General features: G+C 38.6%; 1 pseudogene; it reads right to left on the minus strand.

The window, feature by feature from the left end:
- Nucleotides 1–16520: 16520 nt before the first annotated feature.
- On the minus strand, nucleotides 16521–20047 carry LOC102606450 (probable phospholipid-transporting ATPase 8; annotated as a pseudogene).
- Between the last annotated feature and the right edge of the window lie 504 nt (nucleotides 20048–20551).

Genomic DNA, 20551 nt, shown 5'->3' on the forward strand with positions numbered 1-20551 from the left:
AATATTAGAAGAGCTTTGACCATAAGGCTCTTCTTGTGAGGAGTTATCATCTTCAAGCCTATACTTCTTTGTTCCTCTAGACCTCTCTTGAAGTTTCTCTTTTTCAAACCGTTGAGCATGAATCACAAGACGATCCATATCCATATCATTCTCAAGCATAACCACACTACATTCTCTTTTTATCAAGTCGGATAAACCCGACACAAACTTACTCATCTTCATCTTAGGGTTGGCCACTATGGATGGAGCATATCTTGACAACCTAGTGAACACTCGAGCATACTTCTCAACACTCAACCTACCTTGACGAAGGTTAACAAACTAAAGTATCTTAGCCTCTCTCACCTCTAAAGGGCAAAACCTATCAATGAACCCATTCTTAGATCTTTCCCATTCCATGGGGCTTGCTTCTACTGGCCTCGCTCCTTTCCATTGACTAAACCACATTAAAGCAACATCCCTCAATTGGTAAGCGGCCAATTCCGCCTTCTCCACCGGTATTACTCCTACAAAGTCCAGCACCCTAGAGACCTCCTCTATAAACTCTAGAGGATCTTCCTCCATCTTTGACCCATAGAAATCCGAAATCTATATCCCGACTTGAGTCAACAAATGGAAACCATACCTAATCCTCTCATTTGACATTAAGTCAATAGGAACTTAAGGATCTTGAGGAGAAGCTCCTTGATCATCATAGTCTTCTTCAAACCCACTGGTGCAAGCTCCTTGAGTAGTCATATCTTGTAGATCACCGGATAAGAATTAGAAGAAAGACCCTCTAAGGTTAAACTCTATCGCACGACTTAAAGAATGAAGAAGTGAAGTTTTTCCTATCATCCCATAGCCTCCTATTCATAAAATGTGGTGCGCTTCACATTTATGAGCAAGACTCTACTAGATGTGGTTTGAGACAACCTAAAAATAACCATACCAAAAACCTTATGCTCTGATACAAAGTTTGTCACGACCCGGGGTTACACCCTAGAAGTAAAATGATGTAATTGACCCCGAAGGGGTCGCATACAAGCCTCATAGCATACATGAACATTAAAGCATAGGAAAATATAGTGGAATTTAAAACTTTTCTTTACAATCGAAGTCTCTTATAAAATGAAAGAGAATCTATGACACTATGTCTCAAACCATCTATTATACTTGGATTATAACTCTTGAAATACAATCTTAGGGACATATCCTTTACAACTAAAGTCTAAAACATAAAAGAAAGACAATAAATGACTTATGGTCAATCCCTCGAATACAATGAGAACTCGCCAATCTTCTTCTTCTTGATCTCCTATGAACCTAGCCAAGAGGATGGAATCCAATATCTCCAATACACTTTTAGAAAATGTAGAAAGATGGGGTTAGCACAAAAGTACTCAGTATGGAAGCCATGCACAAAACCATTAAAACATGCATAAAAAGGGACATTTCATTTGAAATCTATGCTATATGCCATTTTGAACATCATCATTGAAATAGTTGGAGAATGTAACCCATAAGGCAACTCACACACATTTCATCATAACATGAGAGATATTATTATAATAACAAGCATAGACTCCAGCATTAACATTATACAAATCCCAATCTTCACAATACATAGCCTCCAATCATAAAGTAATACAAAGTCAAATACCAAGATCATCTCATCATTAAGTAATCATCACATAAGCAACCCTTAAGAAACACTTGTGCAATGTATGGTGGGCATCCCATAATACCAACCCTACTAAGTACCCCTTTGAAGCTACCTTAGTCATTCATTTCATCTTTAGACCTCATTATAATCAATAGTCACAAATAAGGAAATAGTCATGTACATTACTTGAATTATAAGGAAAGTCATTCCTAACAACTATCTATTCAACACACACGCATACATTCAAATCTCATCATAACACAAAGGAACCATCCCATAACCTCCTACTAAGTATACTTGTGCAATGTAGAAGTGAAGTCCCATACCCCCACTCCTACTAAGTAAACTCACCAAGAAGTCATAGTGTAGTTCATGTCTCATTCATTATCTTCATTATATAGGGAAAATAACATTAACCGACATAGACCATGTGAGCTACATGGAATTCGGTGTTCTACCCCCACATCGAAAAAAAGGTGTCCTACTTGCCTAAGGTAGAACTATCTTGATAGCATTTATTTGACAGCTACGGGGCGTCACTCAATCTACTGGCCGAAGATGGCCATCCGTAGTTCACCTATTTGACAACTTTTTATGAACTTAGGCAGCCTTGGGGGTTAGACTTTATGGTCCTCCCCAAGGACCCTGGGTTGGTCTTTGGGTGGTCGTACCTTGATGTTTAACCCCTAGACACCTCAACCTAAGCTCGGGAAGTCAATATACAAACTACAATCAAATATCAAACTCAAAAGATCACACGTACGACTCTAGTCTCACCTACTAGTTTCCATTAGACTCTAGCTTGGTCTTACTAGTTTTCTGGGTTGTTACAGTGCCAAGTCAAGGCTCCCCTTCAGGAGCCACTTCATGGATCATGGTCATGACCACGGGACATGGAAAGGCTCATGGGGTTGCCTTAACTTCATAAGAATTGTGTAAGGTTGAGGGAGCTACTGGTCAAAGGACCACGGGCACCACCACGGTCCATGGTGCCCTTGACGAGGCGTGAAAGGTGGTTGTGAAGATCACTTAGGCTCTTGAAGGCAAGGCTTAGAATCCTTGACACTGCCTCAAGACCATGACTTTCACCACGACTCGTGGTTTTGACCCCAGATCGTGGGAGGTCTCGAGGTCCTGACTTAGGCTCATGAAGGCTTGCGAGTTGAGAAGGGTCACTGGCCAAGGGACCACGGGAACCACCAAGAGCCGTGGTACCCTTGACGAGCCGTCAAAGCGGTCGTGGTCCCTGGGACGGGCTGCCTAAGTTAAGGGTCATTTGGTAATTTCCAAATCAATTAGTTAATTAATGGGGTCGTTTTTAATTGTTTTATTTCACTTATATAAATAGTTTTAAGTCATAAAACACTTCATTTACTCCTTTATTCTCCGAAACCCAAATCAAATCAAAATAGTTCTTCCCTCTCAATATTTCTCTCTCTAGAAACCTCCATAGAAGAAGGAGAAGGAGTGGAGGATAGGGCTTGAAGAACCAACGTGTTTATTCTTGAATTTCAAGGAAAACTCCATTAAGGTATGGTAGTTTTCATCCTTGGCTAGGTTCCATCCAAGGAGCCCATTCAAAAGATGATTTCAATGTTTCCAAAATCCCCCAAAAACATACGGTTTTCAATCTATGCATGGGTTCTATTTCAAAACATTTTCAAAGGTTTATATATGATGAATTATGAATGTATTTTTGAATTAATGATGAATTATGGTGAATTTATCCTATGAACCCATGTTTCCCCCAAAATCCTAAGTTGTGAATTGTGATTGGGAATTTATTGATTATGAAAGTATGTTGAATTGTTTATGTCTTTATGAAATTAGTTATTGAATCATGATGTTTCCCTTATCTAATGTAGTATTATAGATGTTTGGATTTAGATTGATTCATAGCCTTGGAGGGCAATTTCATAAAGGATTTATGTATGATTATGATGTAAAGTATATGCATGTGGTTACAATGAAAGTATTATGATCATGTTTAAAATGCAATTGTGGTAGTATTGAAAGCTTATTCTCAATTAACATTCATGAATGATGATGGTAAAATGTGAAGGGTTTCTTCAATGTAATGTTGTATCTTGAATCGGTAGGCTTAGGCATCCTCTTCTTGTGTAATGAATGTATCTTGACAAAATGAACATGAACCGGTAGACCTAATGTAGGTAGCCCTTTCATAAATGAATGATGAAGTATTCTAGGCTATGTCTTGAATCGGTAGACCTAATGGTGGTAGCCCTTCAAGATGAGTCTAGAAACTAATGTGATGATAAACCTTGATTCGGTAGACCTAATGGTGGTTGCCCTTACATGTGTTAAATGATGAACCTTGTATCGGTAGACCTAATGGTGGTGGCCCTTCTTGAAGATTCAATGAGCTATGCATGTAATGTACCATGATTCGGTAGACCTAATGATGGTGGCCCTTTCATGTGTAATGTACCTTGGGTCGGTAGACCTAATGTTGGTGGCCCTCTCAAGTACAATAATGTTATTGAAAATGAACTACTCTATGGGAATGGAGCCTAAGTACAAAGTGGATATGGTAATATGGAATTTCTCCCTACGTTAGGCCGAATTTCAATGAACATCTTTGTTATCCCATAACTATGTGCCCACATAGGAAACTAGCTAGTGGATCAACCTAAGCTAAAATGTTACCGGTTCTACCCTAGGAAAGTGGACCACCTCTTTACGGTGTGGGGCTATATGACACCGAATTCCATGGTTTGTTCTCATGGTCTATGTTGGTTAATGCTTATTCCCATCATGTGATATGTGCACTATGGTTACTCAAGAAGTTCTATGAAATGTGGGTGGTAGTATGAGATGCCATTCATGCATTGCACGAGTAGGCTTTGAGAGGGCTATGGTGAGTTCTCTAATGTCTTTATGACTAATGAATGAATGCTCTCTTAATGAAGCTAATGAAGAATGTTGACTTAAATGCTTAATGTGATGACGCATGCCTTACTTGGATTGTATTATGAGTTACTTCCTTGTCATGCCTTATGAAATGTTTATGTTCCTTATGTATGAGTATTGTCTAAAGGTGAAAAGGAAGAATGGTAAGTTCACTTTTGATGGCCTTAAAGTATTAATTAGAGTGGATGGTGGTATGGGACGCTATTCATACATTGCACAAAGTATAGCTTGAGGGTTACTTAAGATGAAGGCTTTAATGTGATGAAATGGCTTATATGTTGAATATGTTGTATCTTATGGCTCTTATACTTATGTTTATGAAGTTTTCCCAAAATTGGCATAAAACATGACTTACAAATAAAATGTCCGTTTTAAGCATGGTTTTTGCATTGCTATCATACTTAGTACATTAAATGTGCTAACCCATATTTCTTCTATTTTTCTATAAAGTGTGGGTTTCGACAAGTGAGTTAAGTTCTTCCAGTTGAAGCTTGGATTGAGTTCTTCCAAGACTTGTGGTATGTCCTCATGGATTCAAGGACAAGTACTTTTGATGTTGCATGTCTTTCATTGTAATAGACTCTATTTAGACTTTCTATTGTAAAGGGCCGTGACCCTAATTTTATTCGAAGATTGTTTTTAGATGGCCATGTGATACTAGTAGACTTCCGCTTTTTTAAATGATATTTCGATTATCTGGATTTAAAGAATTTTTTTAATTCCATACCATTTTCCTTATATCGAATGTTATGAATGCTATGAGGCTTGTATGAGGCTCTTCGGAGTCTTCTACGCTGTGTCGTGTCTGGGGTCTAGGCTCGGGTCGTGACAAATATGGTATCAGAGTACAAGGTTTTGGGATGGTTTTTAGAATTGATGTCTCACAAGCCACATCGAGTAGAGTCTTATTTATGAGTGTGAATCGTGACACATTTATGAGAGAGGCTATAAGACGTTAGGAAACTTCACTTCTTTCATTACTCTTTAGTCGTGCCTTAGAGTTTTAACTCTATCAGTGTCCTTTTCCTAACCATTCTCTTGTGTTTATAGGATATGAATACAAGAAAGGCGAACGCAAGAAGGATGGAAGAGGAGAATGTCAATGAGGGAGTTCCTCCCCAAGGTCCCTAAGTTCCTCAAGGCAACCAAGTTCCTATTGATCCTTCGGATATGACAAATGAGGAAGTTAGGTTGGCTCTTTTGATGATGGCTCAAGCCGTAACTACTCAAGCCCAAGCTATGACGGCCCAAGCTAATAAGGGTGTTGAAACACATATGAATCTTATTGTGAGCACTATCGCTTCTAGGTTGAGGGACTTTGTGAGGTTGAACCCTTTGATGTTTCTAGGTTCCAAGGTGGGAGAGGATCCCCAAGAGTTTTTGGATGAGGTGTACAAGGTGGTTAATGCTTTGGGGTGACTTCTATAGAAAAAATGGAACTACCCGCTTATTAATTGAAGGACACTCAATGGAAGTGTAATAGGCCGGTAGGAGCGGGGCCTATAAATTGGAAAGTGTTCAAGGAAGCATTACTTGGGAGGTTCTTTCCCCATGAAAAGAAGGAAGCTAAGGTGGAGGAGTTTATCAATCTTAGGCAAGGTAACATGAATGTTCAAGAGTATTCTTTAAAATTTACCTAATTGTCTAAGTATGCCCCATATTTGGTGTCTAACCCAAGTGATGAGATGAGTAGATATGTGATGGGTGTGTCCGACCTAGTTGAGGAAGAGTGTCGTACGACAATGCTCTATGATGATATGAACATCTCTAGGCTTACGGTATATGTTCAATCAATTGAGGAGTCCAAACTTAAGAGAAAGAATACGGAGTTGAAGAGAGTTAGATCAGATGAGCAAGGTCAACCAAGGTTCAAAAAGAGGGCTTCTAACCAAGATTCTTCAAGCACTCCTAGGGTTAACCAAGAGAAAGGTAATGGCTCTACATTTCCTAAACCTATTTGCACCACTTGTGGGAAGAAACATTATGGGAAGTGCATAGCCGGTACTAGTGGGTGTTATGGTTGTGGAAAAAGTGATCATCAAGTGAGAAAATGCCCTACACTCACGGCCAAGGGAAGAGAGGCCAAACAAGCTTCTCTCAATTATCCGGATCTTAATGCTCCAAAGAAAAATCGTTTCTATGTACTTCAAGCTAAACAGGGCAAATGAGCTCTTCCGGATGAAGGCACCGGTATGTGATAGTTCCTTATAGTTGTGAATGTTGTATTGAGGTTCCTATGCTATTTTCATGTTAGCCTTTATATGGGTTTACTCTGAAGGGGGAGATGGTATGTTAAATAGTAAGGTCGTTAAAAGTTTTGATATCCTTATCTCTTTCTTCTATTCCTATTCAAGCTTGAGACCAAGAGTTTCTTGTAGCTTGTTTCATGTTTTGGAGTCATGTGTGATTTATGTGTTTCCATGGTCTCCTTATGATATACATGTTCTTGATGAATGTATGTTTAATGAGAAATTGAGTTTTCATGATTTTTATTCATCATGTTGATGTACATCTATAATGAGTTTCCTAAATGCTTCATGAGTTGAATTGTTGAACATGCTTAAATGTGTCTTTGAGAAGAATTACATAATTTGCTTTATGTTGTTGTAATGAGCATGATGTGAGTTGGAGAAGGAAATTCCTCCAATGAAATGATAAATGTTGATGTTTTCATGCATAATGAGTTTGTAGATGTAGTTCCTGCTTCCTTGTGTTGCATTGAGCTTATTAATGTGGAGTTGATGTTTCCTCCCATGATTTGTGCATTGATTATGATGTTTCATGCATGATGGGATGCTAGTCTTGAGTCTTTATTTCCTTAAAGGGTTTAAAGTTTCATTCGAGGATGAATATTCCTAAGGGGGAGATAATGTAACGACCCAGAAAATGGTAGGTTGAACTAGAGCCTAAACGTGAGGGTTAACGTCCAGGGATAAGGGCAAGGGCTAAGGGTTTTGGGTGAAGGCCATGGCTAGAGGGCCAAGGCTGCCTAAAACTAGGCCTAGCCACTACCTACCATGATCACGAGGGTCTTCATGACCCGTGGTGGCCACCACAAGTCGTGGTACCACCCGTGGTTGGCAATGCAGTGTGCCCTAAAAAGGTGCCAAGCCAAGGCTCCCCTTAACGAGCCACTTCACGGCTCGTGGTCATGACCACGGGCCATAAGAAGGCTCGTGGGGTTACCTTAGCTTCATAGGAGTTGTGTAATGTTGAGGGAGCTACTGGTCAAGGGACCACGGGACGTGGTGCCCTTGACGAGGCGTGAAGGGTGGTCGTGAAGATCACTTAGGCACTTGGAGGCAGGGTTTGAAGCCATGACACTGCCTTAAGACCATGACCTTCACCACGAATCGTGGTCTTGACCACGGATCGTGGGAGGTCTCGTGGTCCTGTGTTAGGCTCAGGAAGGCTTGAAATTTGAGGAGGGTCACTGTCCAAGGGACCACGGGCAACACCACGAGCCGTGGTGCCCTTGACGAGCCGTCAAAGTGGCCGTGGTCCCTGGGATGGGCTGCCTAACTTGAGGGTCATTTGGTAATTTCCAAATCAATTAGTTAATTAATGAGGTCTTTTTTAATTGTTTTATTTCACTTATATAAATAGTTTTAAGTCATAAAACACTTCATTTACTCCTTTATTCTCCAAAACCAATCAAATCAAAAGAGTTCTTCCCTCTCAATATTTCTCTCTCTAGAAACCTCGATTGAAGAAGAAGAAGGAGTGGAGGCTAGGGCTTGAAGAACCAAAGTGTTTCTTCTCAAATTTCAAGGAAAACTTCATTAAGGTATGGTAATTTTCATCCTTGGATAGTTTCCATCCAAGGATCCCGTTCAAAAGATGATTTTAATGTTTCCAAAATCCCCCAAAACCTAAGGTTTTCAATCTATGCATGGGTTCAATTCCAAAACGTTTTCAAAGGTTTATATATGATGAATTATGAATGGATTGTTGAATTAATGATTAATTATGGTGAATTTCTCATATGAACCCATGTTTTTCCCAAAATCCTAAGTTGTGAATTGTGATTGGGAATTGATTGATTATGAAATTATGTTGAGTTGTTTATGTCTTAATGGAATTAGTTATTGAATCATGATGTTTCCCTTATCTAATGTATTATTCTAGATGTTTGGGTTTATATTGATTCATAGCCTTGGAGGGCAATTTCATAAAGGATTTATGTATGATTAAGATGTAAAGTATATGCATGTGGTTACAATTAAAGTATTATGATTATGTTTAGAATGCAATTGTGTTAGTATTGAAAGATTACTCTCAATTAACACTCATGAATGATGATGGTAAAATGTGAAGGGTTTCTTCAATGTAATGTTGTATCTTGAACTGGTAGGCTTAGGCATCCTCTTCTTGTGTAATGAATGTATCTTGACATAATGAACATGAACCGGTAGACCTAATGTTGTTAGACCTTTCGTAAATGAATGATGAAGTATTCTAGGCTATGTCTTGAATCGGTAGACCTAATGGTGGTATCCCTTCATGATGAGTCTAGAAATTAATGTGATGATAAACCTTGATTCGGTAGACCTAATGGTGGTAGCCCTTTCATGTGTGAAATGGTGAACCTTGTATCAATAGACCTAATAGTGGTGACCCTTCTTGAGGATTCAATGAGCTATCCATGTAATGTACCTTGATTCGGTAGACATAATGGTGGTGGCCCTTTGATGTGTAATGTACCTTGGGTCGTAGACTTAATGTTGGTGGCCCTCTCAAGTACAATAATGTTAATGAAAATGAACTACTCTATGGGAATGGAGGCTAAGTACCGAGTGGATATGGTATGATGGAAGTTCTCCCTACGTTAGGCCGGATTTCAATGAACATATGTCTTATCCCATAACTATGTGCCCACATAGGATATTAGTTAGTGGATCCACCTAAGCTAAAATGTTACCGGTTCTACCCTAGGCAAGTAGACCACCTCTTTATGGTGTGGGGGCTATATGACACCGTATTCCATGGTTTGCTCTCATGGTCTATGTCGGTTAATGCTTATTCCCATCATGTGATATGTGCACTATGGTTACTCAAGAAGTTCTATGAAGTGTGGGTGGTAGTATGGGATTCCATTCATGCAATGCACAAGTAGGATTTGAGAGGGCTATGGTGAGTTCTCTAATGTCTTAATGACTAATGAATGAATGTGCTCTTAATGAAGCTAAAGAAGAATGTTGACTTAAATGCTTAATGTGATGACGCATGCTTTACTTGGATTGAATTATGAGTTACTTCCTTGTCATGCCTTATGAAATGTTTATGTTCCTTATGTTATGAGTATTTTCTAAAGGTGAAAAGGAAGAATGGTAAGTTCACTTTTGATGGCCTTAAAGTGGTACTTAGTGTGGATGGTGGTATGGGACACTATTCATACATTGCACAAAGTATAGCTTGAGGGTTACTGATGGTGACGACTTTAATGTGATGAAATGGCTTATATGTTGAATATGTTGTATCTTATGCCTCTTATACTTATGTTCATGAAGTTTTCTTAAAATTGGCATAAAACATGACTTTGAAATAAAATGTCTATTTTTAAGCATGGTTTTTGCATGTATCATACTTAGTACATTAAATGTGCTAACCCATATTTCTTCTATTTTTCTACAAAGTTCAGGTTTCGGTAAGTGAGTTGAGTTCTTCTAGTTGAAGCTTGGATTGAGTTCTTCCAAGACTTGTGGTATGTCCTCATGGATTCGAGGACTAGTACTTTTGATGTTTCATGTCTTTCATTATAATACACTCTTTTTAGACTTTCTATTGTAAAGGGTCGTGACCCTACTTTTGATTCGAAGATTGTTTTTAGATGGCCATGTGAGACTAGTAGACTTTCGCTATTTTAAATGATATTTCAATTTTTTGGATTTAAAGAAAGTTTTTAATTCCGTACCATTTTCCTTATATAGAATGTTATGAATGCTATGAGTCTTGTATGAGGCTCTTCAGAGTCTTGTACACCGTGTCGCATTCGGGGTGTAGGCTCAGGTCGTGACAAACATTCCCACGGGGGTCACCCATTCTAGTACTAGTCTCGCCCAAGCACGCTTAACTTCGGAGTTCTGATGGGATCCAGTACGTTAGTGCTGGTATTAATTCAATAATCCATTCATAATTCATCTTATATAAACCTTTGAAAATGTTTTGCAATTGAACCCATGCATATATTGAAAACCCTAGGTTTTTGGGGGATTTTGGAAACATTGAAATCATCTTTTGAAGGGGATCCTTGGATGGAAACTAGCCAAGGATAAAAACTACCATACCTTGATGGAGGTTTCCTTGAAATTTGAGAAGAAACACTTTGGTTCTTCAAGCCCTAGCCTCCACTCCTTCTTTTTCAATGGAGGTATCTAGAGAGAGAAATATTGAGAGGGAAGAACTCTTTTGATTTGATTTGGGTTTTGGAGAATAAAGGAGTAAATGAAGTGTCTTATGACTTAAAACTATTTATATAAGTGAAATAAAACAATTAAAAATGACCCTATTAATTAACTAATTGATTTGAAAATTACCAAATGACCCTCAACTTAGGCAGCCCATTCCAGGGACCACAGCCACTTTGACGGCTCGTGGTGTTGCCCGTGTTCCCTTGGCTAGTGACCCTCCTAAACTTTCAAGCCTTCATGAGCCTAACGTAGGACCACGAGACCTCCCACGAACCGTGGTCGGGACCACGAGTCGTGGTGAAGGTCGTGGTCTTGAGGTAGTGTCAAGGCTTCAAAGCCTTGCCTCCAAGAGCCTAAGTGAGCTTCACGACTACCTTTCATGCCTCATCAAGGGCACCATGGCCCGTGGTGGTGCCTGCGGTCCCTTGACCAGTAGCTCCCTCAACCTTACACAACTCCTATGAATTTAAGGCAACCCCACGAGCCGTGAAGTGGCTCGTGAAGGGGAACCTTAGCTTGGCACCTTTTTATGGCACACTGCCTTGCCAACCACTGGTCGTGAAGACCCTTGTGGTCATGGTAGGTAGTGGCTAGGCCTAGTTTTAGGTAGCCTTGGCCCTCTAGCCATGGCCTTCACCCAAAACCCTTAGCCTTTGCCCTTAACCCTTGATGTTCACCCTCACGTTTAGGATCTAGTTCAACCTGCCATTTTCTGGGTCGTTACATTGAATTTACTGAAATGGACAAATGATTTTGTGGTTTATTGTGATGCCTCAAGGATTGTGTTGGGATGTGTGCTTATGCAAAATGGGTAAATTATTGCCTATGCTTCAAGAAAACTTAAGATTCAGGAGAAGAATTATCCTGCCCATGACCTTGAACTAGCGGCGGTTGTTTTTGACTTAAAGATTTGGAGGCATTGTTTGTATGGTTTTCATGTTGATGTTTTTACCGATCACAAGAGTTTGCAATATGTATTTAACCAAAACGATTGGAATTTTCACCAAAGAAAGTGGCTTGAGTTATTGAAAGATTATGATATGAGTGGTCTCTATCACCCCGGTAAGGCGAATGTGGTTGCAGTTGCTCTTAGTCAGTTATATATGGGTAGTGTTGCTCATATTGAAGATGATAGAAAAGATTTGGTTTGAGATAATCATAAATTGGCCCGGTTGGATTTTCAGTTAGTAGACTCTACCAAGGTTGGTGTCGTAGTTTAAAATGGCTCAGAATCGTCTTTTGTGACGGATGTGAAAGCCAAATAAAGTCTTGATCCGACCTTAGTTGAATTAAAAGAAGCGGTGCTTAGGAAGTTCGTTGAGGCTTTCTTTGAAGAGGGAGATGGTATACTTATATATCAAGGTCGTTTCTGTGTTCCTAATGTTGATGAATTGAGGGAACATATCTTGTTAGAAGCCCATATTTCTCAATATTCCATTCACGCGGGATCCACTAAGATGTACCGTGATTTGCGGAAGATCTATTAGTGAAAGGGGATGAAGAAGGATATTGCGGAGTTTGTGGCTAAATGTCCTAATTGCCAACAAATGAAAGTTGAGCATCAGAAACCGAGAGGTTTGTCCCAAGACATTAGTATTCCTACTTGGAAGTGGGAAGATTTGAATATGGACTTTATAGTAGGGTTTCCACATACTCGGCGACAGTATGATTCGATTTGGGTTATAATAGACCAAATGATAAAATTGGCTCATTTCATTCCTGTCAAGATTTCTTATACGACGGAAGACTATGCCAAGTTGTATTTGAGGGAAATGGTAAGGTTGCATGGAGTTCCCTTATCCATTATCTCCGATCGGGGTACCCAATTCACTTCACAGTTTTGGAAATCTTTTCAAAAGGGCCTTGGTACTCGTGTTAAGCTTAGCACGAACTTTCATCCCCAAATAGATGGGAAAGCGAACCGTACTATCCAAACTTGGGAAGATATGTTAAGATCTTGTGTGATTGAGTTCAACGGAAATTGGGATGACCCTTTGCCTTTGATTGAATTTGCCTATAATAATAACTATCACTCAAGTATTGGTATGGCTTCTTTTGAGGCATTGTATGGTATGAGGTGTAGATCTCCTATAGGCTAATTTGAGGTGAGTGAAGTAGCCCTAATAGGTCCCGAATTCGTACATGAGGCTATAGAGAAAGTTTTACTTATTAGAGAAAGGCTGAGAACATCCCAAAGTCGACAAAGTTCATATGACGATGTTAGAAGAAGAGATATTGAATTTGATGTGCATGATTGGGTTTACTTGAAAATCTCACCCATGAAGGGTGTAATGAGGTTTGGTGAGAAATGGAAGTTTAGTCCCCGTTTTATTGGCCCATATCAGATTTTGAGGCGTGTTGGTAAGGTTGCTTATGCACTTGATTTGCCTAATGAGTTGGCATCGGCGCATCCAGATTTCCATGTCTCTATGCTAAAGAAATGTGTTGGAGATCCGACATATATAGTTCCCTTAGAAGGTTTGGGAGTTACAGAGAATATTTCTTATGAAGAAGTTCTGGTGGAGATTTTAGACCAGCAGGTCAAGAAGTTGAGGAACAAAAAAGTTGCTTCCGTGAAAGTGTTATGGCGGAATCATCTAGTTGAGGGTTCTACTTGGGAGGCCGAGGCTGATATGATGTCTCGATATCCTCATCTTTCTCCTTCTACTCCTATTCTAGCTTGAGTTATTGATTTCCTCATGGTTTACTCTTTTGGTGTCTTGTGTTTTAGATGTTTCCATGATTTCCTTATTATGCATGTTCATGAAAAGCTTAAGTTTGAGAAAATGAGTCAACTTGATTGATTTCTACCTATTTATGTGCATCCTAATATGAATTGAATATAGACTATATGATATGATGTTTTGAACATGCTTTAGCTTGGAGTTGATGTTTCCTCCTCAGATATATGCATTTGAGTATGAGTTGTGTATGAAATTCATGATATGAAGATATGAGTATGTTTTAGCTTGGAGTTGAGGTTTCCTCCTTGGATTTGTGCATTTATGTGATTGCATGCATGTTGGGTTGTTAGGTTAAGTTCCTACCTTTCTTATGATGTCTTGAATCTCATTCGAGGATGAATGTTCCCAAGGAGGAGATAATGTAACAACTCGGATTTGAGAAAGGACTAGTAGTAGTTTACAAAAGTTGCAGGTGCCACCCGAGGGAGGTCAACCACGGCCTGTGGATGGGGACATGGACTGTAGGTGTGGCTCGTGGGTTGGTCACCCAAAACTTTGAGAAAAACATGAACCACGGCCGGACCCATGGACCTTCGTTGGGTCCACGACTCGTGGTTAGGGTTTTGTAGGTCATGACAACAAATCTCAAATTTCTGAAGGTATTCATGGGTGTGCAGGACAGACCGTTGGTCTGTTCACGGTCCGTCGATCATGTCTCGTAGGTGGGGGTTTGGCAGTTAGTGTTAGGGGTAGTTGGGTCTTTTCCTAATTATTTTATCTCTATACTACGTCATTTTGCGTATGTCTAAAAGAGATTTTAACCCCAAAACATTCAAGTCAGTCTCCTAAATTTCTAAAAGAAGACCAAAGTTCTTCCTCTCCAGGATATTTCTCTCTATAAAATTTTGAAGAAGAAGATTCAAGCTAGGGTCAAGGTCAAGTCTTCATTCCTCAATTTCTTTTGGGCTTTGATAGCAAGGTATGATAACTTTTCATCCATGGAATCCTTGCATCCATGGAGCCCCTAAATTCTCCCAATTGAAAAGTAGAATTCCCCAAATTTGTGTTAGGGTTTTGTTTTAAGTTGTGGGTTCTTATGAATGTTGATTCAATTTATTTAATAAGTTTGTTTATGCATGAATTGAGTGGATTCTATGCTTTTATGATGAATTTCCATGTACCCATGCCTAACCCATGTTTCTAAATTGAAATTGATGTAAATGGGTTTTATGCTATGAAAGGAGAATTTATTGATATAGATGTATTCTTAAAGGATTGATAAGGTAAATTATGAATTTCTTTGAGATTGAAACATATGTGATGATTTATGATATGAATGGATTTGAGAGTGAAGCCTGTGTATTAATTTCCTTTATGTATGTATGAATATGAAAGGCTTTTTGACATTGAATGATTCTAAGTTGAAAGGATTTCTCACCTAAAAATGAATCTAAGTTATAAGAATATGAAATTGATAAGGCTAGAGGCAATTACCCATGACTTCTAAATTAGAATAGAATATTAGGCGATTACCCATGTTCCTTAGAAATAAATAAGAGGTGACTAGCCTTATTCCATGAAGTTGAACAAGAGGCGACTACCCACATTCCTATTATGTAAGATGGACAAGGGGCGACTACCCATGATCCTAATTATGAATTGGGCAAGAGGGGACTACCCATGATCCCAAAGTAAGAAGGATAAAAGGCGACTACCCATGATCCTTGATAGTTAGGCAAGTGGAGACTTCCTTTGTCTTTAAAAATAAGCTATAAGATGTAAAATGTAATGATGAATTATTAGCTTGGATTGTTGCTTGAATTGCCTTTCATGATGAGTAAGACTAGAGGCGCTTACCCAAGTCTTGATTAAGGATGAGTTGAGGTTACTAATGCTTATGTTTATTTGTTGTTTATGTAAGCTATCATATTTAGTACATCTTTGTACTAACACATACTCTTGCCTACATTCTTATCCAAATGTAGGGTCCGACGATCTCGATTCTCATCCCCGTGACTAGGTTCCTTAGTAGAGGCAAGGTTGAAGATTGGTGAGTCCTTATAGAATTTGAGGATTTGGCCACTATGTTTCTTATGTTCTTTCATTTTAGTTTTGAACATTGTTGTATAGGCTGTGTCCCAAGATTCTGTTGTATTAGATGGTTTTTGAGACTAGTGTATTAGACTTCCGCTTTTGATATGAAAACTTTGATTGTGTTGAAATGCTTGAAATTCTCATCGATTTCTATTATATTGACTATGAAAGCAAAGTGGCTTGTATGAGGCCTCTCGGGGTCTTGTACACCATGTTACATCTAGCGGGTACCCCTGGGTCGTGACAAGACGCTGGTAACAGTACTATATTAAAATTATTCTTCACAATTGAAGTTTCTATATAGGGCAAATGTGATTCTGGCCCAAATTGCTAGGTACTTTAGGTGATTTAGTGGGCTGACCACAAACGAGCAACATTATGAGAACTCAAATCCAAGATGAACAAGTCTCAATTCTCTAACCTGACAGAAGGGATTCTCATCAATAAATTTTGCTTGATTGGTCATTGTCAGTGACCTCAAGTGTCAAAACTTTTTCAACTTCTCGAGAAAGATCTTTTCAGACAAACAAGATTGAAGAAAAAATATTCAATCTAATTTTTTTTTTAAACATTTCTATAATGGCCTTTTTTCGTCTATTTCTGAAACAATTGTCACCTTATTTATTTGCATTGTGTTTTCAACAAATCTGAAGGACAAAACAACTATTGTTGGTTGGATCTTTGGCAGGCCCACAAACTAATTTTAAATCCCTGAGAAAATATCAACCAATAGAAAGAAGTTCTGCCAGGGATTCTTCACAACCACACAAGCGAAACAGATGAAATAAAACAAAGTATATAAACCATCTTTGCACTGTGGTGATCCAATTCATTCAGTGTAATTCTTCTTTGTGTTCTTTCAAAGAACTGAAAACCAAGTTCCCTTTCTGCAATGACAAATGCAGTTTCATCTGGTGACTCTGCTTCATAGGAAATCTTACTTGTGTTTTTGTTCACGTCAGAAATAACAGTATGACAAATTGCCAGCACTCTAAAAAACTTTTTTATTAAATCTCGATGAGGATCGTGGACCCATTGACCATTCATTATACACTCATCTTTGAAGTTGAATCCTTTAATAGATTTCTCCGAGTTAATAACGGGGTGACTTGATTCCTTCATGTCATTGAAAGTATCACCTACTTCATGTGCTCCATCACTTTTTTGCTTTGCCAAGGCCCTCTCTACCTCTGTCACAACACCTGTTATTTAACATTTAACAAACTCCATAGAGTTGCATGCTAAGGTGCCTATTTGATCAGAGGGTCTAGTGTCAAACTACCTAAGTTCCTCATTCAGGTTAGATTTTCTTGCATGAGATGTCTTATCCGTTTCCTTGTAGTACATCTCCCTATCTTGATTGATGAATATTTTCACGATCCAAGGTAGCCCCTAGGCGTAACATGGTGTATAAGACCTCGAGAGGTCCCATACAATCAACTTAGCATTCATCATATAGGACAATAAAATAAAATGATTTAAAGACAGTATCAACATATAAAAATTTTATAGAGTAAGGCGGAAGTCTAAACATCATCTCAAAGCCATCTAGTACATATGATTGATTAGGACGTAGCCCGTACATCAAGTTTGAAAACAGAGAGTAAAGACAAAAGGGAAACCAAAGCTCGGTCCTTAGACTATGAGGACTCACCAATCTTCAATCTTCTATATGAGATCCCTATCCACGAAAGTGTAAATCTGTAAGGTTGGACCCTACATTTGGGAGAAATGTATGCAAGAGTATGCGTTAGTTCAAACATGTACCAAGTATGATAGCCATGCACAAAACATTTGAAAACATGCTTAAAAGAGATATCTTTATGGGATGCAATGACCAAGCTATATAAAGGGTTTAGAAGATATAAGTCATAAAATATGTTCAATACAAATAACATCATCTTAGAACACATGTGAGATACTTCTTGAAGTAACCTTAGTTCATTATTGTGGGAGATTTACCTTTAATCGACATAAAAGACCATGTGAGCTATCAACACGAAATCTGGTGTCTACCTAACACCAAAAAGGGGTGTCCTACTTGCCAAGGTAAGACCGTGAACTTCTAGATTATGTGGATCCACTAGCTAATGTCTATGTAAGACAAACATCCTATGGGGGCACATAGGTATGGGATAAGGAGATTGCTACTAGAAATCTGACCTCTACTAACAGGAGATCTCCCATCTCAATATCCTCCTAGCGCTAAGCATAAATCCAACAGAATAGTCATTTTTTTACTTGTCTTTATTATCCATGGAAGGGCACGTCATATTGCCAATCAAAGCTAAGTCATATGTCATCCATGGTTAGGTACAACTAAGTAATCACTCAAAGCTAGGTATTATTAGAATATCTCCTTAGCTTTGGTTCATTTTAGGTGAGAAAACCTTTCAACCTTAGAATCATTTATGTGAGAAAACCTTTCACATTCATGCATGAGGTAGTTATGTGAGAAACCCTTTCGCAACATTTAACTACAATAACAACATATATGCTTTTACTCTCAAATCAATCTACATCATATCTCATCAATTTCATAAGAACATGCATAATTCCATAATTCACATTTCATAGTTCAAAACCCACTTTCAATCATCAATATCTAGAAAACATGGGTTAGACATAGGTTCATGGGAATTCATCATAAAATCATGTAATTATCTCAATTCATGCTTGATAGATCATAATACAATCAAATAAATCAATATTTAAAGGAACTCATGACATGGAAGAAAACCCTAACTCAATTGGGGAATTCTAACATTGTAAATTAGAGAATTTGGGAACTCCATGGAGGAAAGGAATCCTTGGATGAAAACTATCATACCTCAATTCCAATAGCTTTTCTTCAATGATGGAATTGGAGGCTTAACTTGAAACCCTAGGTTGACTCCTTCTTATTCAAGCTTTCTAAAGAGAAATATTTTGGAGAGGAAGACTTCTTCTTCTTTTAGGAAATTGAGAGAATGATTTCAATTGGGTAAATTTGGGGTTAAAAAGCACTTATATAGGACTTCTAGGTAAGGGTAACATAGTGTTAGTATAGAATAATTCGGAAAAGACCAAAAGCCCCTGACCTATAGCTCACAAAACCACCGAACAGTGGCCTTCACGAGCCGTCAAGGACCTCACGAGCCGTTGTGATAGCCATGGTCCTTGACCAGTGGCCTGGGGAGAGGCCTGCTGCTGCCTTTCCCTTTACGACCACCTTAACGGGTCGTTTGCCTCTTCACGACCCGTCTAGTGGTTCGTGAGAGGAGGCTAACTTTGGGGTAGGTGCTGCCTTCCCCATATGGGCATCATAACGACCCATACACCTCCCCACGAGCCGTTAAGGCCCTTGTGAGAGGGTTCCCTGCTCAAGATGTCTTAGGGGACTTGCCACGAGCCACCACACGAGCTGTGGCTCCCTTGACGGCCTGTCTTGGGCTCTGTGGAGGGTCCATGGTCCAGGTGTGGGCCTATGAGTTCTTTCCTATTACCCCCTTTTAGGCCTTTCTCGAATCCGAGGTGTTACAAATATGCTATGTAAAACCTTCACAATTTCAATAGACACGTAAAGAGAAATAGGAATCAAGTACCCATACAACATAAGGGTTGTCAAGAAATGCAAAAATGCAACCAATGAAGCTCTTTTGGGATCATAAATCACACTTGTCTTGTCTGGTCGAAGATACCACCTCCTTAGTTTCCCACCAGAAATGTCATTTTTAGTTTCAGTTCCGAAAGAGATAGATCTAATAAAAGCTATTGTAATCAAGGTACCAAAAAGAACATATATTATTTTATCCATCCTTTTCTCAATTCCACTCCTCTTAGAAGGAGGATATGTAGAATTATGCATGACTTTTGTGTCATGACTAGTAAAAATGACCACACCATAAATATAATGAGTATTCTGTGGGTTGGAACCTCGCAAAACTATCTACTATACTGAAAGAGGGTTCTACTGATTATCATAATATAGAGTTCGAATGAATGAATAAGGATCATCATTAGGATCTTCACACTTAACAACAACTTTAAAATTTTGAAAAGAACATTTTCTCCATCAAGGTTAGTCTATTTAATGCATGCTTAACCTTAAGGTTAGTCTCTCCATCAAGATTGGAGGTTTCAACATAACATATCCCATCCTTTTAGCTTGATGAAAGCAAAAGCAAATCAATGGGGAAATATTCATCCTTGTACACCTTAATAAGATCACTAACTGGTAAACTTTTCCATCTAGTCTCTTGAAAAGTATGATTTTCAATGTATACATTTACTTTCATTGGCATCTTATGATTTGGAGGTGTTCTTGCATTCAACCAGAAAATAACTTGTGTACATATATATATCCTTGGTTGAATTTTGTAGGTGTTGCACATAAGATGTAAGATGAAGGGATTATAAAAATTCACAGGAGGAAAACAAACACAAATTACAAACACAAAAATGAAACAAATGATTTTGACAATGATACAAAAGGCAACAAGAAATCATTGAGAAATACCATCTGATATATATTGGTCTCCAATCATACAGAAACACATTTGATCAATCAAAACAATCTTAGCAATCGGTACAACTCTGCTTTTGCTGCAGTTTTCAAATTCAAACTAATCCTCGAGAGTTTGAGAGTTCTATAAAGCAAAAGCAAGAATTGAATAAATTTTTTGAAACAATTCCATTGTTGACAGGCACACACTTGATTCATAGCCGCCTTATATTCGTTCCCCACCTACCCTGCATTGAATATATCGAGATTGTCACATCGTTTTACAACAAGTGTTTCAAGCAGG

Source organism: Solanum tuberosum, unplaced genomic scaffold, assembly GCF_000226075.1.
Source record: "Solanum tuberosum cultivar DM 1-3 516 R44 unplaced genomic scaffold, SolTub_3.0 scf00193, whole genome shotgun sequence".
Taxonomy (NCBI): Eukaryota; Viridiplantae; Streptophyta; class Magnoliopsida; order Solanales; family Solanaceae; genus Solanum; species Solanum tuberosum.